Below are 27,914 nucleotides of genomic sequence, written 5' to 3'. Positions count from 1 at the left end.
CTACTGGGTGTCTGCCTCACCTAGCCATGCTAAGCTTGCAGTTGCCATGGTAACAGTGGCACTTCCCTCGGTTGCTGTCACAGGGCAGGCAGCAGGTTGGGCTGTGCGGGGCCAGCCGGGTGGGGCGGGCGCTCATGGTGTGCGAGTGGCTGGTGCCCTTCCTCTTCCCTGGCAACAGGTTAGTTTGCACTGCACGTGGCAGGGGGAAGAGGTGGGACTGGGGCTGAGGAGCCCACACATGCAGGATGCAGGTGGAGACTTGGGGCCCTTGGGGGCTTTGCACCTGTGGGGACTCGGTCTGGAGGGAGGGGTCGAGCCGCCTCAGTGCTTACCCCCTAGGTCAACATAGTCTGGACCCGCACAGGACCCCACTCCCAGCAGAGCTGGACATCCCAGGGTGACCCATCCGCCACCCCCACCTCACTGTGCCATGCCCAGCCATCCCGTTCCCCTATTTCCCTGAACCCCTCTGAGCCACTCTGCCCTCCAGCTTTATCTCCAGGCATTCCTGCCTCATCCCCTGTCCCTGACCAGATACTCCTTACACCCACCCTCCTGACCAGACACTCTACTTCAAACCCCTTTCTGCACCCTCCCCTGGCCAGACACTTACCCCCACCCTGCTTCTGCATTCACCATTACTCCTTGCACCCTCCTTCCTGGCCACACACTGAATCCTCCCTTGATCCTGCTCCCTTTTCCTAGCCAGATGCCCTACTCCCAGCCTGCTTCTGCACCCTACCTCCCACCCAGACCTTGCAACCTCTTCCCCCCTTCTGCACCCCACCTCCCTCACAGATCCTGCACTCTATCCCTATCCGTATCCCACTCAGTGGCAGCCCTGTCCTGCATACTGAACCCCTCATTTTTGTCCCCACCCCAGAGTCTAAGGGGGTCCATAAAATCCACTAACACCAGAACCCCAGAAAAGTAAATCTGTCCTTTCAGAAACCCTGAACCTCAATCCTTCCTGTCCCTTCCCCTTGTGGGGGCTGGACTGCCAGAGGACTGAGGTGTCTCAGTTGGAGGCCACATCAATGAGGTTTGGAGGTTTTTGGAGGAGTTTTTTTGCTTCTCACTTGTGTGGTCCCCAACTGATTTTTCTGTGGGTTAGTGGCCTCCAACACAAAAAAGATTCTCCACACCTGCCATAAAGTAAGAAAACATTGAACCTTTTTGTGTTGGACATAAATTAGTATTTTACTTTATTTAAAATGAAGTTTGATAAACTATCATGAGAAAATTAAAATGCTTAATCTGTTTAATATTTTAAATTAGACCATTCTTCTTAGCTCCAGCACTAACAAAATGGCTCAGACATAATTATGTAATTAATGGTGAGTTTCCATTAGCAACTGATGGTCTGTGGAGAGGTTTACATTGAGCCAGGTGGTCCATGGATCAAAGAGTTTGAGAACCACTGATCTATTCCCATAATTTTGTGGCATAGTGTCATTCTTTGGTCAGTTACTTATGTCAAGAATTTCTTTAGCCTATAGTCAAGTATGGGTATGTTAAAATCTTGAAAGCTTCAGCCTGTAGGCCTTGTATTTCAGCCCTACTTACTCAGGATACATCTAGACTGTGCCACTATTTTGGGATTCCAGAGGGATCCTGAAATAGCTATTCCATGTCTTTTGAACAAGCCCATTATTTCAAAATAGATTTCGAAATAACGGGCTCATTATTCCAACATCCCTGTAACCCTTGTTCCATGATAGATAAAGGACATTTTGGAATAGCAGTTTATTACAAAATTTGGTGCCGTGAAGACATCCAAATTTTGAAATAAGCTATTTCAAAATTAGATCGAAATAAGATACACAGTTGAGCTACGCAAATTGTGTATCTTATTTTGACCTACGGGTGCAGTGTAGATTCACCCTTAAATCCACGTACACACTAGCCCTCTAGTTCGAACTAGGGAGGCTAATGCAGGCATTCCAAGTTGCAAATCAAGCCCGGGATTTAAATATCCCGCGCTTGATTTGCAACTTCAAATGCCTATATTAGCCTCCCTAGTTCAAACTAGGGGGCTAGTGTAGACATACCCTTTGATACCTAATACCTAACTACTAATCAATCTTATGCCCCTATAATCCTGAAACTTAACTTTATTTAGCATACAATGATTATGTATGACATGTTTGTTAATCACAACATCACACAATAAATGAATGACAAAATGATGTAATTAGCTAGGGCTAATCATGTTCCCCTCTGTCACCAAACATTGTCTTGTTTTTAGCCAAGTTCATCCAAATGCAGGCTTTTAATCATGCTATGTAATTTCCTTCCATCTTGTCTTAAAATAGGATATTAGCCATGCACTTTAATTAGTCACATTGATAATGAATAATGCATTTAAGCAGGGCCGCCGACTATGCAGGGGGAGGGGATGACAAAAGGGCAGTTGACCCAGGGCCCTGTGATTTAAAAGGGTTTGGGGTTACAGGTTGTCCCTGCTGTTACCAAAGCAGTAGCTGTGGCCAGGGCTCCAGGCCCTTTAAATCACCACGAGAACCCCTGTCTGCCATGGTCTGGGCAGTGCTGAGGACTGGCTGCCCCTCATTCCACCCCCTCCGCCAGGCCTGGAGCTGAGCCCCCACCCTACTCCGCACGCATACATTGCCCAATGTGCAGAGAAGTGTGTTGTCCGTCCTGCATCTGTTACTCATCATAGTCTAACAGCTGCATGGCTAGCTCAATATTCTAATGTCTGATAAACAAGTTGCTTTCTCTGATTTATAAAGGTGCGGGCTGTGAACTGAGCCTGTAAAGAACCGATTAAAGCCTATGGCAACTCAACATAAGGAATGCTGATTTCATATCTGAATGTTTCACTGGACTCTCTCCCTTTTAAATGTACAAAAAAGTGCCTATATTAATGTAGTATTTACATAGGCTATTCATTCCTGTTAGTTTGTTCTGTAATGTACAAGAAAGTTTTCCTGAAAGTAACTCATTTGTATTCTCAATTAGTTAATTAAATTGGCTCTAAAAGCTGTTTCAGTTTTTATTTCTTTCCATCAACGTTATTTAGGACAGTGTATACATGAAATAAGGAACTGATAATCAGAACAAAGCCAATTTCACCCTCGCTACAAAAATGTATGGTTGAAGTTTGTGACTAAACTTCATATTTAGAAAAGACAGTTGCACAAAAGGATTGTAATTGAAGGAAACTAATTTTGTATCCTAAATCATGAACTAATTGTTGTTTTGATTACTACATTCAATCCCTTTGAAAAGTAAATTTTATTCATTATTCTGTTTTACCATATTGAAACCTAGTAACTGAACTTTTGGGAGCACTGTTGAAATATCCACATATATCAACACAGATTGGGATAGTTACCAAATGTACAGCAGAGTGGGGAACCACGGCTTGTGGGCCAGATCCAGCTCTCTGCTTAGTTTGGTCCAGCTTATGGCAAGTCTCTGCACAGTAAGCTGGAAATCCTGAACCTTGGTGTTCTCCCTACCTCCTTCAGGCCTAGAGCTTTGGGCCCGCCTCCTGTGAGGCTGGAGAATGAGCGGCGCCCCAGTGCCCCCACGTTGAATGCAAATGAGATTTACAGGTAGGTTTGGGGGGTTGCTTCTCATTTGTGTGTGGCCCTTGAGTAATTTTTCTGTGGGTCAATGGTCCCTGCCTGAAAAAAGGACCCTCACCCCTTTTCTATGTAGTAAGGACCTGATCCTGCTCCCCTTAAAGGCAATAGAAAAACTCCCTTCAATTGGAGAAGAATCAAGTCCTGATGGCTTGGTCCAAAGCAAAAACATTTCCACCAACTTCTATGGGCACTGAATCAGGTCCCAGATGAGGCTGAATTTATACTGGTGTTTAGTATATCTGTGTTTTGTAAAATACAGTCTATATAAAGAATGCAGCTTTTTCATATTATATGCCCTCTGTTTCCACTGATGTGGCCCTATCTGGTTATTCCAATAGATAGAAATATGTACTATCAGTACCCTGTGAATGAAGCTCATTAATGTACGTTCAGATTTTCCATTCATCATCTGAAGTGGCTCCAGCTATTCTAATCCTATTTCAATTTCAGTCAATGTGGCCTAATGAGACTCTTTCCATGGATTTCTTGTGTCACAGCATTTTTTATTTGAGGATAACACGAGCAAAAAGGAATTAGCAAATTGGTGGTCATTAAAGCAGCCCTTTTTATGGCAAACTACTACCTCCCAGGATTGCCTAAATCACTAAAGGAATTAATGTCTACACTGCAGCCTTAAGAGGCAAGGCCCAGGAGGACAAAAAATGCAGAAGGCAGATAATGGTGTCAAAAGGCAGACTCTTCATCAATTGTGCCCTAGGGTATCTGTCGCTCAAATGTTGAGATTTTGAAGTGCTCAGTGTCTGACCTTGGACCTCTTCCCTGGAAATGCTTATTCAATGACAAGTCCCAACTCAAGCAAGAAGTCATATTGAACTCAATAGGACTTACCCACACAAGGTTTGCAAGATGACGCCCTTCATTTGGCAACCCACCTGTTGCATGATGCAGTTGTTATAGTCTAGAGGTTTTAAGTGTGTGAGATCTGTGCCATCCTCCAAGGAAGAGAACTCTCCTGAGTGAAAATACTTAGTTTAATAAATATAAGAGGAGAGTCACAAACATAGCTTTCTCCTTGTTAAAGCATAGTAGCTAGAACATAGTAGCCAGTGAGGGATTGCATTCTTTCTATTTCCATCTTATTTTGATAGTTAGTGTATTTAAGTCTGCAAGATTTTAGTATAATTAAGATTCATAATTTTAATTAGCAGAATTCTGGCTAGTTTTTTTACTCTAATTTTACTCTAATCCTGTTTAGCTTTTTTATTCTAATATCACATTCATCTGTTTGGTACCCTTACTGCATTATTAACATGTTAAAGGTCCAGTCTGCTAAGAGCTTAGCTCTCTATTCTTGACACCTTACAGAATTAGAGTCCAAGACTGAGCTTGCATTCTCTTTCAGACTATTTCAGAACCAATGTCTCTAGTAATAATCATTACTGAAACAACCATTTTTTTACCCTCTTTCATTTAAAAAAAATATTAAAAGCATGATTTAGCTAACTACAGTGCTAAATTATAGGCAAGGAAGAAAACTTTGTTTTTATACAAACAGTTGGATGTCCCTTGAACATTAGAAAAAAAATATATTTTTTATTAAAAAATACAATTAAAGCCTCACAATTTGACATACTAGTTCCACCCATGTACATTAGTTCTTTTCTCAAAGCCCTGTCGGATTGTTTGAATATTTTATATAAAATGTATGTTCTATCTCAAAGATGTACAGCTGCTGAATGGGTTTTGAACACCTAGACCTACACATTATGCAGCCCTTTGCAGTAGTAGTAAGATGTGCCTCTATTTAAATTGTTATTCGATGGTTTGTGCTAGGACTCCTAGGCTCTTAGCTGCATATCAGGAAGCTGGAAACCCTAGCCCTAACTGTCAGCCGCTAGCCAGAAATTGCAGCCACTGGCAGACCAGCTCACCAGCAACCTACCAGGGGAGCTGGAAGGAAACCAGAAGTATGCCTGTGTTTAGCAGAATTCAAACTGTAGGTGTACAGGAATTGGCATTTTCCAACAAACAAATGTTTCAATGGAAAATTCCTGGCCAGTTCTACCTGACCCACATTTGTGTCACCCTTACACACTGCACTATTGGTAACATTTTCAGAAGTGCCTAAGATGCATTGACAAGTCATGCCTGAAAATGGGACTTATTGACTCTAGAAAGGGTTTGTAAAGTATATTTTGAAGGCATTTTCTCTCAGTGTGTATCACCACTGAAGTCCATAAGGTGTTTCACAATGAACTGCTTTCTTTAAAATGTAATTTCTACCAATGACCTTTGTTGTATCATTAAGAAAAGTGCATTGTTAAATTAAAAGCAGAGGGTATGTATGTATTAAAGTTCCAGGTCAGAGCCATACCACGTCCAGGAGGGGCCGGGAGCCACATGCTCTCCCACCTCGTGGGGAGCCAAGGAACTAACTGCACACTCTCCCCCCACTCTGGTGGGGCTGGGAACCACAAGGTCTCCCACACTCTGAGGAGCTGGGAGTCGCATGCCCTCCTCTCTTCCCCCAACAAGAGGGAGGAGGCTGAGTGGCTCCCGGCCTGCCAGGGAGGGAGAAGGCATGCGGCTCCAAGCCCCCTGCAAGGGGGGAGGGCTTGCAGCTCCTGGGCCCCCCAGATGTGGTATGGCTTTGAACTATAACTTTAACACATACATTCTGTGTTTAAGAGGGGGCCAGCAGCCATGCACCCTCCCCTCTCTGAGGGAAGGGGCCGGGAGCAGCTCAACCTCCTCCCTCTGGGCGGGGCTGGGAGCTGTGTGCCCTCCCACTCTCAAGGGGGGCCCAGGAGCTGTGCACTGTTTCCCTCATGGGGGGACCAGACCTGTGCAGCCTCCTTCCCCCCCCCCCCCCGATGCTCCAGGGGAGGGGTTGGGATCCGTGAGGCCTCCCACCTCCCTGCACCCCCAACCCCGCCACACACACCCTGAACTGAGACCCCACACTCCCAGCTCACTCACTCATATGCTCCAACCTGAGACCCCACACACCCAGCCCCCTCACTTACCACCTTGCTGAGATCCTGCACCCCGGCCTGCTCCTGCCCCCTCCCTCCTGGCCAGACACCTAGCCCAGCCTGCTCCTGCCCCCTCGCCCCAGTCAGACACCCTGCCCCCAAACCCACTCCTGCACCCGCCCCCCAGCCGGACACCTACCCCCAGAGAGAAGGAGGTCGGAGAGTGTAGCAAGCAGAGGGTGCAACACCCTAGTAGACTCTGATTTGAATTATGCCTGCCCAGTGTTCTTGTTCCTTCTGTGGGCCTCTCATGATTTTCCTCTGCACCAGTAAATATTGTCTAGTTTCATATTGAAATCTAGCCTCACCATTGCACTACCACCAGTGCCAGTCCACCAGTGGGAGCTCTGGCATAGGCTCTAGCAGCTGCCTGAATTTTAAGCTGTCTCTCCGAAGCTGGCCTTTGGTAACTTTTCTTCTAAACTAGTCAGACCCAGGTAGATTCTGGATAGTGTAGAGCCTTCTCACTCAGCCCAGAGGTCTCCAGTAGATACTAAGTTTCAGGAAGATCATCCCTCTCCTAAGAGCCTCACCTTGAATATTTATGCCCAATCCACACACCTATAATGAACTTAATTGAGGTAAACAGGGTCTGTGCATGAGGGGGTCTCTGTCTTACCAAAAGGTTTTGACACTAATTTATGCTTCATTACACATTCAGTTAACTGATAACATAAGGATGGTGCCTGTAATCTCAATGGACACCTAACACACTCCTGAGGTAGAAACTACATTTAGTCATAATATGAAGAACCAGAATCCCTTGTTAAGGTATAGGAGCAAGAGTCAGGTCATCTGGATTTCATTCCTGATTCTGATAGAGCGTTTGTGTGTGACACTAGAGGATTCACTTCACTTCTCTGTACCTCAGTTTCCTCATCTGTAAAACAGGGCTAATACGCCCCTCCTTTATGGGGTGTTCAGAGGCTATATTAATCACCAGTGAAATGCTATTCATTGGCCAATAATATTTATGTAGATACTCTACTTGCAGGTTTAGTACATGAATAGCATTTCCAGGAATTTCTTAAGTTTTAGAAAGTTTGCCATTGGAAAAATAGGTCCCTTTTTTCTTTTGTATCCAATTGAGTACTAAACAATAAAGGCTATGCTGGACCTGGTGATCTGAATCTTTGTTCACCTCACCCAGAAATTCAAAACAGTTTGAATTGGCTGTCTCTGTTTCCCCCATCTCTAGTGAAAGGAAATGCAGGGCTGAAAAATGTGTCAGATGTGCCTTTGAGCACTGAGACTTTTGATTCATGCATTAAACATTTGGTTTTCCAAAATCAAATGAAGCTAGGAGTGCTACTGTAGCAAAGTATAAAACAAACTGGGATCTCAAAAGCCTTGTTGATGTTTACTGGAGCAGGTCTAATACCTCAAACATATTTACAAACATTTAGTCAAATAAAGGCCATTTAGTCATTTTGGCAAGTATTCAAGGCTCTTCTTATTAGTTTTTCACAAACATTGTATCTGATCTTGGGTTAACAAGAATATTTAGTGAAGGAATGTGATCATCATAAACACATTCACAATTGTATTCTCTCAAAATACTTGCACTAGAAGTAGTCATTTAGCCTTCCTGAAAGTACTTTGTGGGTTTGAGAGTTATTAAGAAAGCACTGGTTTACACTAGGACTTTATTTCAAAATAACCCTCTCCCTCCTCCCCCACAGTTGAATTTATAAGTGGAGCATCACACTATCAAACCCGTTATTTCAAAATAGAAGGCCTCAGAATTCAAAATCTATACTTCTGCTTTTCATCAGGAATAACACTAATTCATAAATAGTCATTTCAGATAATGGTAGTGTGGTCCCTCTGGTGCTGCTATTTCAAAATATGAACTAATTATTGCCCTGTGCTTCCTGTGGCTCTAAGTCTGAGGTAGCACATCCGCATTTAACGGAGCCTGCCTCAGTCTAATTTTGAGGCTTCCCACTAGTTGGAATTTGTTAAATTGGGAGTTGTTAAGTCAAATTTAGTAATTTTGAAATAATTTTCTAGAGTTGACATGGCCTCAGGGAGTAGTTCCATTCCCATGTGACAGTGTGCTAGGAGGCTGCTCACTTAAGCCTTTCTTGGCAAGTCATTCACAAGTAATCTACAGACAGAAACATTTATCTAAAACTAGATGTCAAAAAGTTCTGAAAAAGCTTGTAAAAAATCTATATTTACACAGGAATGAGTCAGGAGCAAAGGGCTAGTTTCATCAAAAAAAAATCACACTTTGGATAGTTGGCCCAGCTATACTATGAATCTTTAAAAGAATGCATCAGAATCTGAAGGGGTATGTCTAGACTGCATCCCTCTGTCACAGAGGGATGCAGATTAGGCAGGTCGACATTGCAAATGAGGCAGGAATTTAAATATCCTGTGCATAATTTGCATAAAAATGGCTACCACATTTTGCCAACTCAGCACTTTGTCAGCAAAAAGTGGCAGCCTAGAGGGGGATTTGTTGAGAAAGAAAGCCTTTTTCAACAGATCCTGTAAACCTCCTTGCAGGCGGCATAAGGGATCTGTCGAAAAAGGCTTTCTTTCTTGATAGATCCCCCTCTAGACTGACATGTTTTGCTGACAAAGTGCTGAGTTAGCAAAATGCGGTGGCCATTTTTATGCAAATTAGGCATGGGATATTTAAATCCCTGCCTCATTTGCAATGTTGACCTGCCTAATATGCATCCCTCTGCCGACAGAGGGATGCAGTCTAAACATACCCAAGGTCTTCTAACCTTCTTTCTCTAAGAGTAGAGGCCCCCTCCTTGACCCTTGTCCCAATTGTTATCTTCCGTGAGAGAGTACCCATCATTAGATCTTACCTTCCCTATGGAGGGCTCTACCCTTTGCACATCTCTCCCTTTTACATGCTTTCCCTCCTCATTTCCTACTAAAAAGAATTCCTCAACATTCTTGTTTCCAAGGCTTTGTAGTATGACCAGTGTTGGCCCTACAATAATATTATCTTCTTCCCCAACCCTTTCTTTCTTTGTTTTGGTATTAGGCCTCATTCATGGGTTTTGTTTGTCTGAATTCTTAAGGATTGTAGTCATTGTATTTCAATCTTGTTAAAACATTGGAGAGGAAGTATAGCCTGCTGGTCTAAGTATAGGGTGTGGCATTAGAAGATGTTTTGTTCTACAGATTGTGACTACTTGGCCAAATCACATAACCTCTTTGTGCCTGTTTGTACACTGTAAAATGTATATTTTAAAGTACCCCTAACTAACTGGCTAGATTTGGGAAGGGTGAGGATTTTAGAAGCACACAGCATAGGCCTTATTGTGCTCCCATTAAAGTCAGTGGGACTTTTACCAGAGATTTTAACAGGAGCAGAATTAGGTCAATGCTGAGTGCTGTGGAAAATCCCAATTCAACAGATTCAGCTGTTCTCCTCAATATTGAGCAGCAGCAAGTCATAAAGGGTTGTTAGCTATTTTTAGTGTAAGCAACTAGAAGATTTATCCAGTGTTTTTGGGTCCTTAACACAATTTTTGTTTTTTGGAAAATGAAAATGTACATGCTTCATTTAAATCAGCGCTCTGGGGTGGGGCTGGAGATGAGGGGTTCAGTATGCAGGCTGCCCCAAGGAAAGAGAGGACAACTTCAGCCTTCTCTCACTGCAGCAGCTTGGGGCCAAAGGAGAAGCACTTCTCCATGGCTGCTGCAGCTCCAGCGGGCACAGTTGCGGTAGGAGTGCATGTCCCCTGACTGGGGCAATCCAGGTTTGTCTGCCCCCTGCACTCCCCAGCCAGAGTAAGGAATGTAGCAAATGGTGCACTGTCCCCTTGATCCCTGCCAAAGGGGAACAGCCAGCAATGTCCCCATATGAATCTAGGGGGGTGGAGGAGGCTTTAGCCTTTCCAACTTCCCAAAAAGGTGCCTCGGGAGTAGGTGGCTTGGGGCAGTCCCAGATGGGGGGAGGCGGGAGGAAGGGCAGCCAGCCCCTTTCACCTGCCTGGTGATTCTGTCTCTTTTCTGTATGGTTTATGAGAAGCAATCCTATTCCAGCCATGTCCCGTTTTCCTGGCACAATCAAAACCCTTATTAGGGACACAGAATCCTGATTAATCAGTTACCTGGTTAAATGTTAGATTAATCAGCTTAACCAGTTAACTGACTAAATGGGATTCTGGGTGGATGGAGCAGCTTCTGGCCCTACACTGGGGCTTAGCGGGGCTGGAGCAGCCTTCCACCCATAGCAGGCCATGGGCAGGGGCTTCTCCTGGGCACCAGCTAACTGTTACCTGGTAAGCATCACCCAGTTAACCTGTTACCCATTCACATACCTACCCCTTATCTTGCCTTAAGTCTGCCAAGGTTGTTCCCTACTGAGGCACTCCAACTGCAGACGATGGAAGTCTGCAAGAGACCTTAAATACCTTGCCTCTATAGACTTCTGCTTACAAAACTCACCAAGGTCAAAGATTTCTTGCCCTTGGAAGGTAGTTGCCACCATCAAGTGTAAAAACAAAACCCCTTCTTCTGAGACCCAGAAAGAAGAATTTGAACTTCCTCCAGAGAGGAAACCTCCCACACTCTTTTACCACAAGAGAGCTTGAGGAAAATAGAAAACAAACTGCAATCTTTGAGTATGTCTACACTGAAGAGCTATTTGGGGATACTGGAAGTATCCTGAAATACCTATTCTGCATCTACTGAAGTAGCCCATTATTTCAAAATAGATTTCGAAATAACAGGTGGCTTATTCCAACATCCCAGTAACTCTCACTAAAGGGAATTTTGGAATAGCAAGTTATATTGAAATTTTGTGCTGTGTAGCTTATTTCAAGCTAAGAGTGCTGTGTTGATGCATCCTCTGATAGCTGGCCTTTTAGTCTTTGGAATGCATACACAGACCTCTTGCTACTTTCCAGAATACAAGAATTAAATCATCACCTTTAAAAAAGTGATTTTTATTAACAAAATCAAAAGGATATACTTAAGAAAGCATACTTGGTTACTAGGTGCTACAGAGCAATGGAGTAAAACCAAAGTAAAACACAAAGAAACATAATATCTCTGGGTGCAGCTTATATATAGTGAATGGGGGTGGAGGGGTGCACATGGATTTAGCACAGAGAAATTTAACCAAACAACAAAACAAAGTAACCTGATCACAGCTAAATATACATTTACTCACAACCCGCACTGATCTGTATTTCAAGGCCCAGTCCATTCCCATGCTTAATATTCCTTGTAGGCATGGTAGTTCTGTCTGATTACTCCATCTTACTTCCCCCAGCTCCTAGCTTAACACTCACACAAAGAAAGACAGATGTCTATAGCTGTCTGTGGCATTATAATGTTTTTCAGCTGTGCTTAAAACAGAAACATCAACAGTGCAGAAATTTGGGAATTAGTGTGTGTCACAAAAAAGTAAACTTTACAGCACTTGAATATCTTTTTAAAAAAGGATCATTCTCAGTTAAACAATGCAACTTGCTAAAATAAAGATTAAAGAGTCACCATGGGATAATCTGCTGTAATGTTCAATTTAGAGCTGAAAAATAACTGAAACAGGTTTTGTATATCTTTTTAGATTTTTTAGTATATATTTCTAGATTTTTATATTAATTAATAAACCCCAATGTTTATTAATAAAGTAATTTTTATGGAAATCTTAAACCAAGATTAGAACCTAATAGATTTCCTTTAGTATGTATTTGAAATCTCTGGTCAAAAACATATTTGTTAAAATGTCATTTGACATAATCAGCATTGTGTGTTCATAGCATGATTTTTAGAGTTGTTTGGAGGAACCTTCAGCTCAGATTAGATTTAATAACTCAGTACCTGTGAAAATAAATCATACCATCTGCTCTGCACTAGGTTTGATGAAATCAAGGAGAAAAACTCTTCAGGTTATAAAATGATGTAATGGAAATTTAGGGAAACGAATTATGGAATTTTCCATATTACATCAGATTATTATTCCATCAATTTTTGTATCCTACCATCAAGGCTGGTATTTCAGAGAAAAGGTAGAAACCTGCAATGCACCTGACCTAAAATTATTTGCATGATGAGGTAGTATCTAGAGACCTCAACTGAGATCAGAACCTTGTTGTGTCAGGCACAATACACCCCAGAGTAAGAGACAGTCCATTCCCCCAGGGACTTACAATCAAAACAGACAAGGTGCCAAAGGGAAAACAGAAGCATACCGAGCTGAAGTGACTTGCCTCAGGCTGCACAGTAGGTCAGTGGCAGAGCAGGTAGCACAACCCAGATTTCCTGATTCCCAGCCTAGTGTCCTACTCACTGAACCACACTACATTTCAAGCTGCAACAACAATGCAAAGCTGAACGTGCAGAGGCAAAGAGAGGGTCTTTTGTCATCCCTTCATTTCATAGCTGGCCTTGCTGAACTGTCCCAGATATTGTTGATGGTACCTGGTAACATGCAGTAGACCAGTAATGGTTAAATGTGGTTCAAAAAAATCTAACAGGGAGTGTCCCAAAAAAGTACATTTCCTTTCGCTCCAAATAAAAGATATGGAGCAGAAGAGAGGTGACAACATGACCAAGGAACATTTAAAAAAAGACAGAAAAATAAAAAGTTGTAACTAGCAATTTGCCTGGAAGATAATGGGACTGAATCCAGTAATTGTGTTTCAAATGTACTGTACTTTACACACCTACGAGGGTATATTAGTCTTAGGAAGGATCAGAAGGTATTTATAGTCCTCATGTCTTTTAAACTGCCAGTAGTTTTTAAACCTACTGATGGTCCCTTCTGCATGGAGGCCACATGAAAGAAGCACCTTCAGATTGACCTAGGCTCTATGTTTAAGTTGTGTGAAGTCAAGGTTTTGGCAAACTTAATGGTCAAAAGCTTCAATTGTTTTTAAAAACAATTTCAGTGAAATGGCTGTTTTGCATTTACAGTAGACTTCTGATAATCCAGAACCTATGGGATTTAGGTCGTGCCGGATTATCAGAGATGCCGGACTATCAGGAGGTACTATAAGCAGGTTATATATATCTACACTGTATACATTATATACTGTATATAAAGTGTTCTTAACCCTTTTTATTGTACATACTGTATACAGTATACTGTACTGTTTTCATTTTTTTAAGCCTTTTTTACCCTTTTTGCTCAGTTCAGCTACTGCCACTGTTACCTTGTGACTCTTTTTTTGCCGAAGCTCACTCACTAGGCTCTTGCCATTTTGATGCTGGACTATCGGGAGTGCTGGACTATTGGATGCCGGACTATTGGAGTTTTACTATAGTTGGTTTCAAATGTTTCTCTGCAGGGTGTATACCAGTGTTTCTTAAACTTTTTGAGACCACAGAACACCGAACAATTTTTTTTAATGCAGAACACCTATGTAAATTTTCTTCAAAAAAATTGTTGTCAGACAAAAAAAGACGAAAACAAAAATGTAACAAAAACAAAGAGATTGCAGCACACCTGGGAGTTGTTCATGGAACACCAATGTTCCATGGAATATCATTTAGAAACACTGGTCTATACAACCCCCATTCCTGAAGTGCCACAGAGAAGTAAAGCAAAAATGAAACTGACTAGGGGTATGTCTACACTACCCTCCTAATTCGAACTAGGAGGGTAATGTAGGCATACTGCACTTGCAAATGAAGCCCAGGATTTGAATTTCCCAGGCTTCATTTGCATAAAGCCGGCCGGCACCATTTTTAAATGCTGGCAGTTCGAACCCCGTGCCGCACGGCTACACGCGGCACGGAGTAGCTAGTTCGGATTAGGCTTCCTAATCCAAACTAGCTGTACTCCTCATTCCACAAGTACAGCTAGTTCGGATTAGGAAGCCTAATCCGAACAAGCTACTCCGTGCCGCGTGTAGCCGCGCAGCACGGGGTTCGAACTGCCGGCATTTAAAAATGGCGCCGGCCGGCTTTTGAAGCCCGGGAAATTCAAATCCCGGGCTTCATTTGCAAGTGCGGTATGCCTACATTACCCTCCTAGTTCGAATTAGGAGGGTAGTGTAAACATACCCTAGTCTATTTTCATTTCTACCCTGAATGAAATGCAAGGGAAACAAGCTGTGTTAGCAGGAAATAGAGCAAAGCAGAACTTTAAAATTTCCTTTGTAAATGATTCTAATGATATTACAGGAGATAATTGGGGAAGCTATCTTTGTAATGGGTAAGATAATTAGAGTCTTTATTCAATCTTAGGTGTAAAGTGTCATATTTAAGCATGAATGCCAGTTCAGAGGATTCTCTTTCAAGTGTAGTCTTAAAAGGCCTTTGAAGCAGGATGCAGGTAATCAAGTCGTTGAGACAATGTCCTTTCTGGCTGAAATGGCAAGAAATTGTTTTTTCTTTGTGATCCTGTCTAATATCTGTTTTGTGGGCATTGATCCTCTGGCGAAGTGCCTGAGACGTTTGTCCACTGTACATAGCAGACGGACACTTTGGGCACATGATAGCATAAATTATATTTCTGGATGCGCAGGAATATGTGTTCTTACTCTTATAACTCACTTGGTTAGGTCCAATAATGGTATCAGCAGAGTGAATATGTGGACAAAGCTGGCAATGGGGTTTGTTGCAAGGGAAGGTACCAGGGTTGGTATTAGTGTGGAATGTCCCGTGGTTGTTGGTAAGAATCATCTTGAGGTTAGGTGGTTGTCTATAGGAGGCAAGTAAGAAAATTTCAGGGATTTTCCTCAATGATTTCTAAGATGAGAGTTTTGTTTTAAACAAGTCCAGAAGAGAGGTGTGGTGTGTGACTGAAGATGGACCAAACAATTAGAGGCTTCCCATCTGTTGTAACTCACCCTATCATTGTTTTCCTCCTGAAAGCGTCTCTGCTCCCTTATAGCTTCTCATATTATTACTGATATTCCTAGTGCTTACTGCAGTAGTGCTAGGGCCCCCTTGTGCAACATGCTGTACCAACACAATACAAAAATGGCCCCTTTCCCAAAGACCATACTTCCACAGCACTCCTAAATATGCCATGGGTCTGCTCTAGGGGATGGAATTTGGGAGTTCAAGAATGTTACTTTTCTTTCCACTATCTCCAAAGTCATTATTCATCTGTACCCGCCTGGGCTGTGCTATTGTTTGGGTTGTGCCCTACCCCCCTCTGTTGCCATCAAAATATAGTAGCATGTAGTTGTGGAAGAATAACTCGCACATCAGGCAAAAGAAGAAACAGTTTTGCTTGTTGAAATGGCATTGCAGGATGAACTCACATGAAGTTCAGCCGGGTAGCAGCCCAAGGCCTAATTCACAGTAACAGAGAGGGTATGCCTACATAACAAGTTAAGGTGTAATTGTAGGGCATGTATACAAACTTATGCTTGCTTTAATCTAGCTACAGGCTGAACTTCTCAAGGCCAGCACTCTCTGGTCAAGCAACATCCATCATCTGGCATGATTTTAGTTAGCTGGATGTCCACTTACCATGGGTGCAGCCAAGTTTCTTGCAGTTCCATAAAGTTTGTTTATGGCCACCAATCCTGGCTCTGTGTTTTCTGTTGCTATTTAGCTTTAATTTGCCCCTAACTGTCTTCTAAGAGCCCCATAAGTAGTGAAAGTGTTGGTAATGCTGCTGGACAATATTGACCTTCCTTGGTTCTGTAAATTCTCTGGTTCAGAATCGATCAGATCCCAAATTTGCTGAATTAGAAAGGCTCAACTTAAAGTGCATGTAACAGTAGTAGTGAAGATGCAATAGCATGGATCCTAGCATGGGTCAGCAATCCAAATACATTGCCAGAGTTTTCAGCAAACTTGGAGGCTGGAGTAGGCAACAGTCCACTGTAAAGCTCATCTTACCTCATTCTGACTACCATTGTTAACAGAGCTATCTAGATTAAAGCAAATACAGGTATGTCTACCTGCACTGCAATCATACCAACATTTGTGGTGCATATGTATCCTGAGGATCCCTTATCCACCTATGATAGTGTAAAGGGCCTTCAGATGGGTGGAAGTGACATTTGTGCACATTTCGAGGCCCTTTTACACTGCCAGAATGGAGTACAGAAACCTCTTAGTGATAGACGGTGTCTAAACTGCATCCCTTTCCTCAAAAAAGGGATGTAAATTAGACACTTTGAAATTGCAAATGAAGCCAGAATTTAAATTTCCCATACTTCATTTGCATAATGGTGGCCGCGGGTTTTTTTCAAAAGGGGCTTTTTGAAAGAAAAACAGCTGTTTAGATGGGGATTGATCAAAAATAAAACCCTTTTTCAAAAGATCCTGTACTCCTCATTTTTTCAGTACAGGATCTTTCAAAAAAAGGTTTTATTTTTGATCAATCCCTGTCTAAACAGCCGTTTTTCTTTCGAAAAGCCCCATTTTGAAAAAACGCTGATGCCATTATGCAAATGAAGCATGGGAAATTTAAATTCTGTCTTCATTTGCAATTTCAAAGTGTCTAATTTACATCCTTTTTCGAGAAAAGGGATGTAGTTTAAACAGCATAAATGAAAAGTAGGGACCCATGTCATACTTTGTTTTGTTCAGCACTGAGCTTACAATTGGTATTTAAATGACTCTTTTGTGGATTACAAAGATCTGAAGTCTGCTTTGTGATCTGTTTTGGCTTGCGTTCCTGACATGTATCTGGATGTTGTACAATAAAAGAATATCAAGCACATTTAAAAGAAGGCAGGCTTTGTCCAGTGGAAGGGATTCATGCCTCACAAAAATGTGAAGTCACATCTGCATTCTGCACCTGGGTAAGTGACTCAGCAAAATTTTTGTTGAGCCACGGGATTTGGCTTTGCCTCTCCCTGAAAGTGTGACTAGTAGCGGTGAAGAACAGGGCTGAATAAAAGGCTGGAATCTCTCAAAAAATCTAGCTCTGCAGACAACTACAATTCAGGTTCTTTGCTTCCAGTTGGAATGAGAAACATTTAATTTAATCTTGAAAGTTAACTTTGAGGGGTCTAGTTCACACAAGCCTAGCAGAGACTGTCTTTATGATCATGAACATAGAATTGGCCATCAAAGGCCTTGATTCTGTTAATATTTATGTACATGCTTAATCCTTCTACTGCAAAAATATCATGGGATCTGGGGATAAGAAAGATTGTTTCCTGCCATACTCATTACATTACCTGATTTATTATATGCTTTGAAAATGACCTTGCCCTAAAATTTCAGCAACATCAGTTACCAACTTCTAAGGAAGTTGTACATATTAACAGGGAGGTCAAGAGCTAAAGCAAAATTCTTCTAGCCAGGCATTAGAGCAGCAGTTCTCAAACTTTTTTGGCCCGTGGACCACCTGGCTCAATGTAAACCCTTCTGCAGACGGCCAGTTGCTAATGAAAACTCACCATTAATTACATAACTATTCCTAAGCCATTTTGCTAGTGCTGCAGTTATGGAGAATGGTTTAAACAGATTAAGTGTTTTAACTTTCTTGTGTTAGTTTATCAAACTTCATTTTAAATAAAGTAAAATATTATGTCCACATAAGGTTTCAATGCTCGCTTTATTTATGGCAGGTGTGGGGAACCTTTTTTGTGTTGGGGGCTACTGACCCACAGAAAAATCAATTGGGGACCTCCCAAGTGAGAAGCAAAAAAACTCCTACGAAAACCCCAACCTTCACTGATGTGGTTTCCAACTGACACACCTCACTCCTCTGGCATTCCAGCCCCACAAGGCAAGGGGAAGGGACAGGGAGGATTGAGGTTCGGTGCTTTCCATAGACCAGATTTACTATCCTGGGGTTCTAGAGTTTGTGGATTTTATGGACCCCCTTAGGCTCTGGGGTGGGGACAAAAATGAGGGGTTGAGTGTATAGGACAGGCTGCCAGTGAGGTGGGTAGGGATGGGGTGCAGGATCTGGGAGGGAGGTGGAGTGCAGAATGAGGAAAGGTTGCAAGGTCTGGGTGGAAGGTAGGGTGCAGAAGCAGGCTGGGAGTAGGGCATCTGGCCAGGGATAGGGAGCAGGAGCGGACCAGGGGTATGATGTCTGGCCAGGAGTAGGATGTAGGAGAGTGCTTGGGGTAGGGTGTCTGGCCAGGAGGGAGGGTGCAGGGGATGTCTGGCCAGGGCAGGGAGTGCCTGGAGATTAAAGCTGGGGGACAGAGTTGTTCAGGGGGATTCAGCGAAAAGAGGAAGTGGGGTGCCCCTGGGGGAGGAGGCAGGGAACCTGGGCATGGTGCAGTGAGGTGGGGGTGGGCAGGTGGGTGACACTGCGGTGTCCAGCTCTGCAGGGGATGCAAAGCCCTGAAGGTCCCCCAGCCCCCACCTATGTGGGCTCCTCAGCTGCAGTGCCGCCGCCTCCCACTGTCACTGGGCATGGCACAGCCAAACCTGCTGTCTGGGAAGAGGGAGGGTGCTGACTGCTCACGCACCATAAGAGCCCACCCCACCAGCCCCGCACAGCCCAACCTGCTGCCTGCTCCACAGGAGCAACCAAAGAAAGTGCCACTGTTACTATGTTGACTGCGAGCTTGGCATGGCCTAGGCAAGGCAGACACCCAGCCACAGGCGGGACTTTCCCATGGAGGGGGTGAGGGGGTGCTCCTCCACCTGTAGCTCTGCATCTAGTGCCAGAAAGGAATGAGTTTACTTTCTTCACATCTCCTCCCCCCCTCCCCCCCCATGCACCCTCCAAGCCAGAGCTAGTGCTGCAGCCTCATGGCTGCGCACCAACCACGAGGCTCCAGTGGCAGCAGGGGCGTTGAGCATGAGCCACGGAGCACCTGGGAGGCGGCCATGGACCACTAGTGGTTCACGGACCGCACTTTGAGAACCATTGCATTAGAGAGTAGGGTCATTTAGGGAACTCCTTCTGTTGCAATTTATTGCTGCCAGAGTCAGATGAACTTTACTCAGTATTAGGATGATGCTTTGCCATTAAAATCTCAACATTTACCTCCTTAGGCCCGGCAGTAATTTAAACGAGAAGATATTGTGGTTTTTATTGTGGAGCGGTGAATGAGTTGTTAACATTGTTTTCTGTACAGGGCATATTGTTAGTCCCCACTGCTCCAAAAATGGAAACTTTAGCTATTTTGAATTTAAGTAAGTGACATTTCTATTTAAAAATAAATTCTACCTATATTATTAACATGCCTCAAGGGTTCCTTGCAAGGCAGTATGATGTATCTATGGCATCAGACTGGGACTCAGGAATAGGGCTAAGTGAAAAACTATTTTTCTTTATTGTGCAAATATTTCTAAAACAGGAAAAGATTGTCTACATTTTCTGCAGAAATTATAACAAACTAAAATAAAAAATAAAAAATAGACTTTCAGTCAAAAGGTTTTTATTTCTGGGAATTTTGTTTTAGACCAACTCTCCCCTGCAAAAAAAATTCCCCATGGGTAGCAGATATTTAGTTTAAGCAAAATTTCACTTTCTAATTGAAAACCAGTTTCAGGATCTATTTCCTAACTTTGCCACTTTGTCTATAGCCCTCCTATATGACCATATACAACTCCCTTAATCTCTCTGTTTCAGTGCTGTACTACAACACAGAGGCAGAGACTGCATTACCTCTCCCACCATTTATATATTTTTTGTCTATGAAGTTTGCAAGCACTTCAGCACAGAGGCTGTCTCACACTAGGAGTATGTACATATCCTAGAACAATGAGGCTACAGTATCTACTGGGGCCTTTACATGATATTGTAATATTAAATAATTAGAATTCATAAAGTAGTATTTATAGTGTTTTAATTTAAGCAGCTTTACACAGCTGCTTATGCATCAATACCGAGCTGAACCAGTATCTCATTATGTCTGATTTTAAAAGTGAATGGAAACTATTTATTTGGCAACATTACAATTATAATTTGTAGAATATATTTAACATGTTCAAAGAGATTTACTCTCCTCTCTGTGCCTTCGCATTAATAAGCGCGTGACCCACACAGCGAAGAACAGATTCTCACAATACTTCAGCATTAGTTAATACATTTCTGAATGCTTCCAAAGCCCATTGGCTCAAGAGCAGCAATCGCTTCCAGATTTTCTATTCATTAGTTGTGTTCATATTATGTCCTTATCTACTATACACAGACTCTAACCTCTAACACTGATAATTGAAATGTAAACACATCCTCAGTGACCTATACCAAATCCTGACCATGTATTAGATATTTGATTGAAAGCAACATCATTTATTTATATGGTCTGAGCCTGTAGGACTTGTTTGTTTAATGTTGATCAAAAAAACCCTCTGTACAGGGCATTTCAGTACTATACTCTTTCTACCATCAAAGTAGTCTGACTTTCTTTGATAACCATTCCCTGTTACGTTCCTCAGACAAGTAGAAGCAGTTTTAGAAAACACTTGTAAAAACACACAATTCTGTGTCACATAGATAGGGGTGGGGAAGATAAAAAGATACAGCAGCAGCAGGCAACAAACAGAACAGGCTTGAGGCCTACACTATCTGGCTACATCTAGGATTACGCTGCACCAGGATAAAGCGGTATGTGTGAAGCAGATTAGTTCCGTCAGCAGTAGAACATTTGAGCTTACACTACCAAAGACATGCAGTAAAAAAACGGTATTCAAGGACAAAATCTGTTCCCTTCTTAAAAGTCAGAGAAAGAGCTCAAAAAATACTGCATGTATCAGCTGTTAACATTTCTGGGACTACAAACAAGCAGGCTCTGTCACAGCAGACTAAATATAGCGCAGCCTGTGTTGTCTTAATGCTGTGTGTACCATCTAAATTACTTGACACAAAGTTGATTTTTCCCCTTGAATGATGCTATGACTCAGAGAAAAGCCTCAGTTTAGGGGATGTTAGAAGATGGAGGCCTGAATCCAAATTCACAGATTAAAGGGTTCTGCTTCCCAGAGTTATAGACCTTTTTTCTTTCCCAGAGTATCCAAATTATGGACAGCAATATAAGGCAAAAATACATCAGGAAGAAATAAAATATTTCATGTTTTAAAGCCTGAGGAACCTAGAAGCACTACAGTAGGGAATATGTACTTTAGAAATGGTAGTTTAATACACAGACTTAGAAACATACCTGACATTATGAATGTTATTATTTCTTTCTGCCTTTACCTCTCATAGCAGGCTTGTTTGCATCTATCTTAATAAGGTCACACCAAATTACATTTAACGGAAAGTTATAAAGTCTTTTCTGGACTGAAATACAATTTTTGGAATTTTTCTAACTATGAAGTTCAGTTTAATCATAAAGGACCCAAAAATGACTAAGTATCTTTATATGAAATATTTATATTCCTAAGCACATACCTTGTTAATTTTTCTATCAGAAGCAGAGATGCACTCAACTACTAACCACATCATATCATTATTATTTTAACCTGAAAATGTTACATTATTTTTCTCTATTGGAGGTAATATGCTCAGATGACATAATAGAAAATACAAAATTATGTCAAATATACATTTAGGTTATCAAACAAAGCTTTAATGATGTATGCCTAGTTAGCTAGGTATGTGGGGAAAAGGGGATTTGCTTCAGTTATTCAAATGCTAAATACTTAGCTATGCACTCACTACATTCAGCATCTTAACTTCCCATCAAATGGCACTATGTGATGTATTGAAATCAGAACAGATGTTGATGCAAAAAGCTTTCCCTCAGTTATATAACTGCATTTTTTTTACTGGGATCTTTGCATCCAAGATAAAGGATACCTTTTTAAAATTGTTACTCCTCAGAATATATTGTAAATAGAGCCACCTATTTAATTATGCACCATCTCAGTTTTCCTCCATTGCATGCTGTCCTATTTATGGTCTTTTCTTACCTTTATTTTCAGATTCTTTCATTCTCCTCTTCCTCCTCTTGCTGCAGATCAGCAGGAAGCCCAGCTGATTTGGGAAATGCTGACTTTTGATTTGTCATTCACAGCCAGTCATAGGTCATGCAAGCTATGTCCATCAAGCCGGGGAACTGATGTGTGATAATTGTATGCAACTGTGTATGGTATGGGTTATAGTTAGAATTATACAGAATCAGAGAAGGATGGGGATGTGAGCAGACATAACACATTTTCTAAAATGTGGCATGGAGTAGGATCTGGAGTCAAAGGATTTCCCCTTAATTCAGATCTGAATCAAGTTTCATTTAAAAAAAAAATCTAAATCCTTTGGAAAAATTCATTGATAAAGGGCCACATAGGTAAAACTGCATCCAAAAGATGTTCTTTGTAGAGAACATTGAAATCAGAATGCATGATAATCAGCAAATGATTGTCATTCTCCTTGGGATGACACTTGTGGCAATCAATTCTATCCCTTATTGCCTAAAAAAAAAAAAATCAGAAAACTATTATAGGGTAAAGAGAATATATTGTAGTGGACTTGAAGCATGACCCATGTTGTGTGGATCTATAAATGCCCTCACTAATTATTAGTATAATTTGATTACTATTCACCCCCATAATCCTTATACAGTGCAACTATGTTCCCAGCAGGTTTAGGAGGAATGTGTTGTTTCTTCTAAGCACGTTTCAAACCAGTTCCAGTGAAAGTTTTACATATCTTTAAAGGTGTTTATCTGGCCCATATCACCATTGTATCTGAGCAGCTCACCATCTTTAGTGTATTTATCCCTCCTCTCAACACACCGGTGATCAGATGCCTTCCAAATGCCTTCCAGATCTTAGCTGCCAAAATGAAAGTGATATTTTCTTTCAGTTTGTGTCTCTACATGTGCAAAGGAAAACGGGCCAGAAATATTGTCTGTAACTAGACTCTCCTCTACATGTCCAGTTTCCCCAAATCCAAGATGGGCTTTTAGAGGGGCCCAAAGGCCTGAGAACCATCATAGCCAAAAGGAACAATAAACTAAGTAGAATACAAGCAGTGAAGCTAAATTACTAAATATTTGCATTTCATGCAGCTTGATTGTACCTATGGAATTCGCAGGGGAACAGAGCTGAATTACAGTATTCCACAAACAGCAAGGACACTCCAAATCTTGTTCTGCTGAGAGTACAAAAGATACTACTTTAAACAACCTTGGTGAGTAAGAGAGGAAAGTACCAGGAAAGGAACAGATGCATATTGGAATATCAGGCTGTTGCTCCTGAAATTAAGGTCACACAGATGAATTTCAGAGGTTCTGGGCACCAGCAAGTCCCATTGATTTCAATGAGGAACGGGGGAGCTCAGCACTTCTGAAAATCAGGCCACTGGTGAAATGCTCTGCCATAATGCCAGCTGGCCACAAAAGAACCCTATGACCAATGGTGTGTTTTAAACATTAAATGGGAGGTAACATGGTAGGAACTGGGGGAAGGGGTGAACAGACTTTAATAAGGCAAAAATGTAACTTGCTCTATTTAGGCTTGGAATTGAATGACCCCACCAGTGAGAACTGCTTGAGCACAGCCAGCCCTGCTGAAGGAGGAAGAGAGTGTATGGTGAGTGTTTGTTCCTGCAGGGAGATGGCCATTCACAAACAAGCAAAAAAGTAGACATGATGTAACTGTATTCTTTTGAACAGACTTTTTAAACTCAATACACTGCCTCACATTACTAACCCTATTTTTAAAACAATCCATAAAACCAAGCATGCTCTTGCTCACTAACAGAAAAATAACCAGCCCCCTAGAATGTTATCAACAAAGTCCTAGATCCCTTTCATGCACTAAAGAAAAGTGATCTAGTCTGTTAGGTAGTGCCTGGCATAGCCATTCTTAGCCCACCATACCAGCCCTTGAGAGTTTCTAGTTTTGGAAAGAAGTCGTCTTTAAATTATTGGCTAAAAAAAAGACCAAACGCTAACACGTGTTGGAGATTCTTCCACCAGTTCAAGACTGACGAGTGTTGCTGACAACACTCATTTGGGGTATTCATAGCGTATCATCTGGCAAAGTCACATTCAAGATCATTTTCTCATAGTGGGCTTGATTCTGCATTGCCGTGAACCTTATGTCATTTACAGCTGGGTCAATTATTACCCTGTAATTGACACAAGTGGCAGGGAAAAATCAGGTTCAGTCTATTGGATCTGCAGCATCTCACAACAGAAACTAATGTGCTAGAAAAGCACCATGGCAGACATCCTGATGGTAGGTTACCAAATGTACAAGGAGTTAAGACCTCCACCAGTAAGTGATGGAAAGAGCATCTCTCCGCCCTAGATTATCTGAAAAATAGGTACTAATCATTTATGGTAATATTGGTAACATCAGTAACTTTCTAGTAAGGAATGTGAAAAGTATAGTAGAGCTAGAATTTAGCCCACTGCTACCAGCTGGAGGTACTGGGAGAATGGAAGATGCCTATAAACCAATTGCCTGGAATTGTCTCCCACCATGAAACAATTGCCCCACTCATGCACACAGCAAGAGTTTTAATAAACAGGAGCCAAAAACACTTCATGTCAAAAGGCTTCCTAGTCTAAAAGGGAGTTATGTGGATAGTTACCACAAACGATATCTTGACTGGTAAGTTTTATGGTCTAGTGGAGAGAACCTACAACTAGGAAATAGGATTTCAATTCACTTCCCTACCACTAATGACTCTGGGGCCTGGGATAAGTCACTTTCAAGTATGCATCTCCATTGTCTAGTAAAATGGCAATAAGAATGCCCTCTCCCTTCACAGGAATGGAACAATTTAATTCACTGTTTGTGCAATGTTTTCAGATTCTTGGATACAAGGTACTAGATGTAAACGCAAAATGTATTCTTATGATAAAGTACCTGTAACCAGGTAATGGTTTATAAGTGCAGTTGGGCCAACTTATATTTAGGAACAAGATGTCTAAGCTCATGTGCACACACTGTTATATTTACCAGCTGAGCAGAAAGGCTTGTTCTTCCCTTTGGTATTTTCTTTAGGACAAATACAATCATCTTATTAAATGTTGCTTCCCACTCCTAGAACATTTTGTTTTAATTCCATATTACCCTGTATTTGGCTCATCCATCACTACAGTGTAACCTCGTCTTTGTGGAGAAATAAACTGTTACATTGGGCAACGAAAACCTTACCATGCTTTTTGGCTTATGATATAAGGGAGAGCTCTGAAACGTAGCAAGAGGACATCAGAACTGACTCAAATTCATACTTCATTACAGTCTCACTGAAAGTCCAGATCTGTTTTTAATCTAAAACAGGCCTTTCCAGCGTGCTGAAGCAGCTTTGGATTAGAAAGACAGACACCTATTTGTCCCACAAGAGTAACTGCTTCTGGTTCATGTCTCTTTAACCATTGTTCTTCCTAGTGCATTGAACCTAAATTAATGGAGATTGCCTATCTCCTAGATACTGGAAGGGACCTTGAAAAGCCAGTGAGTCCAGTCCCCTGCACAGCAGGACCAAGTACTATCCCTGACAAATTTTTGCTCCCATCCCTAAATGGCCTCCTCAAGGATTGAACTCACAACCCTCAGTTTAGCAGGCCAATGCTCAAACCACTGAGCTATCCCTCCCCCTTACTGAATGGTTGCAATGATGGCTGTGTGATATTCATGACAGTGTCTCTTGCTCATGGAGTGACGGAACTACTGCCCATTGACTCCCACAAGAGCCACAAAGCTCATCCAGTGGGATTCAAATAGGAACCAGGCCTTGCCAATGGAAGAATTTAGCTGGCTCCAGGATTCTTGCAGTCACAAGTACATCAAATACCTCTTGCATTAAAAGTGACCCACTGAATGTTCAAGGGACAGCAGAAAGACACCGCTGTGGAGTACCACACAGACAGCTGATCCCCTAATTAGGTGTGGAAAGTCACAAGGCAGAGACAGGGAGCCCTAGGGAGAAGTGGCTAGGCTTTTTACTGATACACACTGGGAACATTTCTTCTGTCCTCGATGAATGAAGACTCCTGCTTGAAAAGTTTTAAAACTGGTCTTGATAGGGACTCAGGCACGAGGGTGCCCAGCCCAAACTTTCACATGCATGTAGAGAGAGACGTGTTCAAGATAAATGAAGGGTAATCAGTTTTGTTATTCTTTCAGCCCTTACATCCTGGAGAGAGATACACAGATGTACCTGGATTTCTGGGCAATTGCATGAAAAAGCTCCGTCATGTGATTCATTTGCATTTGTGAACATTACACTATAAGCAATGCCTTCATTGGGAAAAACAATGAAGCAACCAGAGACACAATAACCCCAGGAGCAGAGAGATGTATTAGTATTAGAGGGTCAGAGGAAACAGTTACTCAAAAAGCAAGTTCTTCCTGACAGTGTTATCTTCCCAAAGTGGCCCCTGTAAAACCATTCTGCCAAAGGAATAAATACATCTCAGCACTGATCCAGGTGTTTCTATCTCCAAACTGACTTTCTGTTTGGGCTGTTGCTAAGCGAAGATCCTGTACCATTCTGGGTAAGCAGACGGCTATGCTGACTTACAACACAGGCTGGGCATAATAGGAATTTCTTGTTCCTGGGTCAGGACGGGTGTCAAACAGCAAGGTGGTTATACAGTTCAGCAGCGTTGGTCCTGGGTCAGGGCGGGCAGCAAACAAACAAGACTATGGTTCAATTGCGATGGCTCTGGGTCAGGGAAAGGCAGCAAACAAACTAAGACGTCTATAACAGTTTGAGGCTCAGGCCTGTCTGCAGGCTGAGTCGGGGGTCAGCTCTCCCAGCTTTGGCAGAGAGCCAACAAGCGCAAGGGTTTTTCCCCTACAGGGGGAACCTGCCACCCCAAGTGGAGAGGTGGCGGGGGGACGCAGGCCTGCCCACTCTACTGAGTCCCAGTCCAGGGCCCTAGCAGTGGCAGCATGGGCAGCCACTTGGTTGGAAGGAATCCAGGCAGCAACGTGTTGCCCATTCGACCTCCATCTCATTAGCTGGTGCAGAGTCGGCTTTCCCTGGGACATTTCCTAATTCCCTGTGTGGACCATCCTGGCATGACTGCTGCTTCTTGGGGTCTTCTGGGAGCGCCAGCGCTGGGATGGTATCCATAGGCTCTGGGTCCCTCCCTGGTCCTGGCAAAACAACCTCAGCTCTGGGACCTGGCACAGACTCTGGTCCCCTCAGTCCTTCCTTGGTGCCTGGCGGGGTTCGGAGTGATGTTGGCCTGTCTCCTGGGTCGGACAGTCCTGGGGGCCCTAGCCAGTCATCCCTTGCCCTCTGGGTTCTTACTGAGCTCTCAAGGCCAGCTCTTATAGTTCTAGCTCTTCCCTTCTGCTTCCTGTGGGAGGGGCTGTTGGCTCTGGCCCCACCCACCAAGGGGGTCTTATGGAGGGCTTCTCCTTTTGGGTCAGTGGGCAGCCATGATGACTCACTACAGACTTTTAAATCCCAGGAGAAAATTAAAAACCAAAAGTGCCCATGTAGAGAAGTTTGTAGGAAAGAGGACACATATTACAAGATCCTAGAGGCAGGGAGTATCTCCTGCAAACACAGGAGCAAATACAC

General features: G+C 42.5%; 1 long non-coding RNA gene across 2 annotated transcripts; it reads left to right on the top strand.

Moving 5' to 3' along the window:
- Positions 1-61: 61 nt before the first annotated feature.
- On the top strand, positions 62-26,642 carry LOC112546121 (uncharacterized). 2 transcript variants are annotated; one of them, XR_003089744.3, is made up of 4 exons: positions 62-178; positions 23,431-23,552; positions 23,877-23,953; positions 26,504-26,642. It is a non-coding gene; the product is annotated as an uncharacterized LOC112546121 (long non-coding RNA). The 2 variants fall into 2 exon arrangements; XR_016350250.1 differs by lacking the exon at positions 62-178 and adding an exon at positions 22,379-22,512.
- Positions 26,643-27,914: the final 1,272 nt, after the last annotated feature.

The sequence above is a fragment of the Pelodiscus sinensis genome, chromosome 9, assembly GCF_052426305.1.
Source record: "Pelodiscus sinensis isolate ZL-2025 chromosome 9, ASM5242630v1, whole genome shotgun sequence".
Taxonomy (NCBI): domain Eukaryota; kingdom Metazoa; phylum Chordata; order Testudines; family Trionychidae; genus Pelodiscus; species Pelodiscus sinensis.
This window is presented reverse-complemented; position numbering and strand designations above follow the sequence as displayed.